Below are 5974 nucleotides of genomic sequence, written 5' to 3'. Positions count from 1 at the left end.
AGCGTGGGGAAACTTTGTCAACAATGGTTGAAGTCATCCACACTGGATGCAGTTAAGACACATCTCACGTTACTGTCTAATGATACTGACTTGCAAGATTTTTTGTCAGGACCAAGAGTACCACGGAAGAAACGTTTTTTGTATGAAGTATATAATGAAATTTGGAAACTTTCACAACAAGAGGCAGGGGCCCGGTTGAGGCAAATTGATCAGGAAAATTTGATACAAGCTTTGTCTGTTGTGGATAATGGGATGCATACCCTATCAGACCGTGTATATACAATTGATAACATTGTTTCCTCTGCTATAGACATTATTAAATCTGATATGTCTTCTTTATATCATGGGCAGAGTCAAACACGGTCCATCATGCAGTTGGGTTGGACTCTACAGACCTTGAAGGCAGGTCGCGTTCCGTGGCAGCACATTCGTGCCAGGGAGATATTTATTTCCTTTAATTTGACACATCAACAATAACTGATGGCTAAGAAGGAAGCAACGTATGTTATGTTAAATATTGAAAAGTTGGAGAAATTGCCTTTTACTGTGGCTGAGATTCCGTCAGCTGAGTGGTTGATTCACGGGGTTATTAATTTGCCTATCTCCACTCTGCAATTTACTTCTTGTTTAAAGCACATTCCGGTGGGTAGATATGAACGGTTGGGAGACAGTTACATACATGAGGTGTGGGATTTTCCCTTTCTATATAGATGTCTTAATGGAATGAGGGAGGTTTTTCTTAGCGGTAGCGAATGCAAAACTTCTGTCAGCCATTCGATGGTTTGTAAACAGCTGTCTTTGCACGGGGCGTGTAATGCCTCGATTGCTAACTTAGCCTGTTATCTTAAGGGAGTTCCAGTCACGGTAATTAAAAACACTTTCCAGGTGCTTGATTTTTTGTCCGCAGAGGTTCGCACCGCCAATGGTTTTCCACTATGCAAGGACCACTGTGCTGATTTGTGGATCGCAATATGAAGGGCAGAATGTTGTTGGTATGGTGGTGCTGGTGGTGGCACCGCCTCTCTCCCTCAGTCAGCCTGGAGGTCTCGGATATGTGGCTGTTTTTGGGCAGTTTTCAGCATGTGACTAGTAATACGGCAGTTGGGATACTGCCAACACTGGCGGTCTTTTGGCGGCCGGCACCCCAGCGTTCTTCCAAAAAGACCTCCAAACTCGTAATGAGGGCCTTAGTGTTTGTGACTCACAATTTGCATTTTTTTGCGACTTGCAACTTGCAAGTTGTAAACACTCATGTACAACAGTGTCTGAGAAACTTTGCGATTCCCAAACTGGTTGCAAAATACCTGCCTCATTTATATTCATGAGGCAGGTCACAATTTGTGACCCATTGGGAATGTCCAGCACTCACTGGGGTGGAGCAGAACACCAAGTCTGTGACTGCTTTTTAAAAAAAGCAGTTTTTAAAATGAAAATGTAGCCTATTTTCCCTAAAAGATAACTGGATGCATTTCAAATATAAAAATGAAAACTTTTGTAAATTTTTTTTTAGTGTGGGCAGTGGTCTGTGGGGCCATTGCCTGCTCTTAAAAAATGCTGCCACCCCCATTCACAAAGAGGACCTTCAAGGAGTTGGTAAAGTATGAATGTTTTGCGCCCGCATTCCGGGTCGCATAACTTTCATACATACCAGTGCGACTCGCTATTAGAAAGGGACGCCCTTTACACGCCCCTTTCTAACAGCGACTTGTAAGCCCTATTTTGCGAGTTGGTAATAGCTACCAACTCGCAAAATAGGGTTGGTACATAGAGAAATACACTTTACTGATGACAAACGGCTTATCCCTTTGCGACTGGTAAAATGCATCGGACATCAGGCCCTTAATGCTTTGAAAAAGCAAGGGAAAACAAACGCTGGTAAAAGTGAATAGTTAATAAGATAAACATATAATGCTATTGTGTTCGGGTTAAAATAAATGGTAGGGTTATAGTTATTTTTATTTATAGGGTGAAATGTAGGTTTGACTTTAGGGTGAGGATTTGGATTAAATACAAATTTAGGTTTATTGTGTGAGTTAGAGATAGAGTTAGGATGAGTATGAGGAAAGTGCTTAATTTGTAAAATAAATAAGCACAAATACCCAAAGTATTTTCTTACTTGCCAACCGCCATAGCTGCTGAATACCAGGGTCACCAAATATCAATGGTGCCTAGCCTAGATTCCACCTCATGCCTCTTCTTTTCCACCATCCTACATTTTTTGTTTCTCGATCTCACCCCTGCAGGTTCTTTTTGTGACCCTTCATTCGCTCTTTGTCACTATTTTCCCTCTCTTTTTATTCATCCATTTTCTCCCTTTTCTCTCTTGATTTGGGTCAAAGTATGATGATGAAAACTAATTTCAGGTGCCCAAAGATGACTGCCGGTGCCCACCACTGCAACCACAAGCACAAATTAAGCATTGGTAGGGTGAAGGGTAGAACGGGTAATAGTTAGTGTTAAGTGTAATAGAAGTGAAATTAAAACAAGGATTTTCAATGCAATGGGTCTCACTTTTGCTCGAGTTAGAGCTATTGGCATTATGAATTCCTCACTGGACTTTTCTTGCCACATAAATTGAAAATGAAAAGTAAAACAGTTGACATAAGCAAGTCTATTCAAAGGGCCACCAGGAACCTGAGCGCGAAGGAGAGACACAAAAGGAAAAATAAGTTTGCTCGCAGTCAAATGTTTCAGCAATCATGCAATTATCCATGTAACAGGGTCGATGGCCAAGGCAGTAACAAAACTGACCCAAGGAGGGACAAACGTAAAGCATTTACCAATGATAACAAAGGATTTTTGAAAGGCAAACCCATGAAGGAGTGATAGTGATGGGCGTATGCAGGGTATGGTTGAAAGCCCACAGATAGATTACACGCTCGACCTAAAAGAGTCAAACTAAATTAATTCTGAAACCAAATGATTTAGACAAAAGTATATTTCAATACAAAATTGTATTTTTAACTTACTTGCCAAACACAGTTTTCTACTCGAACTAGATGCTGTTCTCACAAACTTCTTCAAGCTTTTCTTATAGAATTAAGCACAAACAGAACTTGCTTCCCTATATGCCATTGTTCTATGTGTGGTGCACAGAGCACTGCCTTGCTGTGTGACAAAAGCAAAGTAGGCTTTGTGGGACCTGCATATTGCATCCACGCCCGTTCTCCCTCCCCCCTAGTAAAGTTTGAAGAGATCTCAAGCGCCAATAAAGACCTTGTTTGTGGTTACAGTTTGTTTTCCTTCAGAGGTTTATTTTCAATGGCTAGATTACTTGGAGAACTTGTCTCCATTTGTTCTCAGACTTAACCACTTCATGAGCGCCTCATTAATGAGGCTTTAGAACTGTCTTATGTCCTGGAGAGAAAAGCTTTGGCTCTGCCAGTTTGAGTGTGTTGCCAGATGCAGCCCTCAAATAATAACTTTGTTTATAGCCATCAAGGGTTGTTCACCTCAAGAGACCTTCATGATTCTCCAAGTCATTTCCCACAATTGCTCATTCAGAATGGCACGCCATGCATCATGACATTGTGGGTATTATAGGGCATGTTTACGGAGAAGTGGTGCAATGCACCACAGCACCCAAAGTTGCCGTGTCGCGCTGTGTGACCTGGAGACAGCAGAACTGTGCCATATCTTCCAACAAATGGCACAGCAGTTCTCTCTATTCATTAGGCTGCCTAGGACCAATGCAGCCACCCTTGCGCTATACTGAAAGGATGTCTGTGTGGTGCTCAGGGTAGTTTTGCAAGGAGCCTGTAGTGGGTTCTTGTTATCCATTAGGATTGTGGGTATAAATGATACAGATTACACCAGGAATGGTCGTACGTGCTCTTTTATTTCTTTGTAATGGTGAACGTGTCAGTGTAAGGTTGGATAGATATGGTTTCTCTCTTCAGGTAATATCCCGGGTCTTTCTTTAGTCTTTGTCACAGGGAATATGGTATTTTCTTCTTTCAGGTCTTCTTCGTCATGATATGGTGGCCATCAAGATGATGCTGGACCTCTCCGTCCCAGGATAGTGGTGGTCGTTCCGAAAGAAAAGGAAAAGAACAGGTGACTGTACAGTATGTCTGTGGGGACTATTTATTATAGGGGGGGTTAGTAGGCGGGTGTGCGAGGGTAGGGGTGGTGCAGGGTGTGAGAGGGTCAGGTTTCTTAAGTGTACCACAATCTCCCCAGTGCTCAGTCTTTACTGCAGGGCAAGTCTCTTTCTTTTGGAGAAGAGTGGTTAAGTTCACCACTCTCTCTCTTTGTGAAGTTAAAGGTATGTGTGAACTATGAAAAAGGTCTTTCTTCCCCAATCCCTTCTCCCCGAACCCTCCCCTGCATTCCCTTCTCATTCCCGCCACGCAACCACTGGGATAAGTAATTTATCCAGAGGCACGATCGTACCTGTGCTAGCCACGCCCCTCCAGGGATGTGGCGGTGCTGGTCGTGTCTCCCGTAGTTCTCTGTGGATGTCTCCAGGTTCCCTTTGCGGCTTTCTCGAACGGCGAGATTCCCTCGTCGTACCTCCGACTCCTCCCGTCTTCTCTTCTTCTGCTCTGCATCTCTCCTAAGCCTCCGTACTCCTGGCGATCTCCTGCTCCGTTCCTCCTCCTACTTCTACCTCAAGAGCCCACCTCCTCTCTGGCTCCCCGTCTTCTTTACTCCTGGCGTCCTTAACCCCGGTATCCAAGTTGGGAAGCACTTCCGGGCTCCCGATTCCAGAGACGGCGCCCCCGGGGCACTTCCTAGCCGGCTCAGGGGTGTGGCTCTGAACCGCGGTGGTGATCGCCCGGTTACAGAGCCATACCTTCCTGCACAAAAAAGTATCCTTTGAGGCCGATTCCCCGTTGCTTGTGTGCTGCACAATGCAGCACACATGGAAAGAGGAAATAATGAGGAGAACTAAATACATTTCTCCTTGTTACGCCGCACCTCAGACAGGCACACCATTTTGGTTCAAACCTAGGTCTACCCTTGTTTCTAAATATGGGTTTGCATTAAAATCCATGGGTAGATACACGGGAACGCCCATGCACCACCAGCAGAACGCCCGCATGACCGAAAGCAACACAAATAAATACAATGTTTGGCATTGATTTTTCTTAAAGCCGCACAAATCGACATTCGCATGGCTTTCGAAATCCCAAAAAGGATTTTGCATCACGGCTGTGTCAAAAAAGTAATGCAACTCTGACGCAAAATCTTTGTGGATCTGGACCTAAGTGTTTATATTGGCCTGTGTCTTTCTGGAGAACAATAGTGCTTGAATATGAAATAATGAAAGACAATACATTACAATTGAATAATGCTTATTCATCATGAACAAGAGTAGACAACGGTCATGCGGTTTATAGGGATTAGTAGGTTTCTGCACAAAGTTTTGTGCCACAAGCTCGTACAACATGCTGCCAAGTATTGTCTTGGCTTTTCTGCCAGCTCAGGTGGTTCCCCAGCAGCACTGAGTTTTGTGCTGACCGTTCAGGTTTCTGATATATGTTTTAGCTCCTTATAGCAGTGGTCAGTGTTTCCTCATCATTGACTTAGTTATAGGTGTATTTGGTTTTCCACAATGAAATGCCTTGTTGACATATCAGTTCTGGCTGTGCTTCCCAGGTCTGTCTGTGCCACCTCTTGGGATTCCTTGGCTGCGCGAGCTTGCACGGCGCCGGTCCTCAGGACTTTGTGACTGCACAAATTCCCCTTGGTATCTCTTGTCTGTGTTTGCCGGCATGGCACTTGGTCCTCAAGTTTTTGTGATTCCCTAAATTATCAACAGTGTTTACCTTAGGCTTCTTCCATATCTCACTGAATCATTTAGTTTCATCTACTACAGTCATGCAGACCACACTCAGGTTCTCCAGACACTGGACCCCCTTCCAGGCTCAGGCCTTGCCAAACTGCCATCTTCTGCTGCATGAGCGGAAACCATGTGAGACTGAACAGACGCAGACAGAAATCATCACCCCTGCAACACTTGTTCACA

At 44.1% G+C, this 5974-nt stretch overlaps 1 long non-coding RNA gene across 1 annotated transcript; it reads right to left on the bottom strand.

The window, feature by feature from the left end:
* Window positions 1-3819: 3819 nt before the first annotated feature.
* LOC138301276 (uncharacterized) lies at window positions 3820-4700 on the bottom strand. The gene is made up of 2 exons (XR_011205072.1): window positions 4396-4700; window positions 3820-4004 (listed from the first exon to the last, which is right to left on the bottom strand). It is a non-coding gene; the product is annotated as an uncharacterized lncRNA (long non-coding RNA).
* Between the last annotated feature and the right edge of the window lie 1274 nt (window positions 4701-5974).

Source organism: Pleurodeles waltl, chromosome 6, assembly GCF_031143425.1.
Source record: "Pleurodeles waltl isolate 20211129_DDA chromosome 6, aPleWal1.hap1.20221129, whole genome shotgun sequence".
NCBI classification, from domain to species: Eukaryota; Metazoa; Chordata; class Amphibia; order Caudata; family Salamandridae; genus Pleurodeles; species Pleurodeles waltl.
Note: the sequence above shows the minus strand (reverse complement) of the source record. Positions and strands in the feature narration are given on the sequence as shown.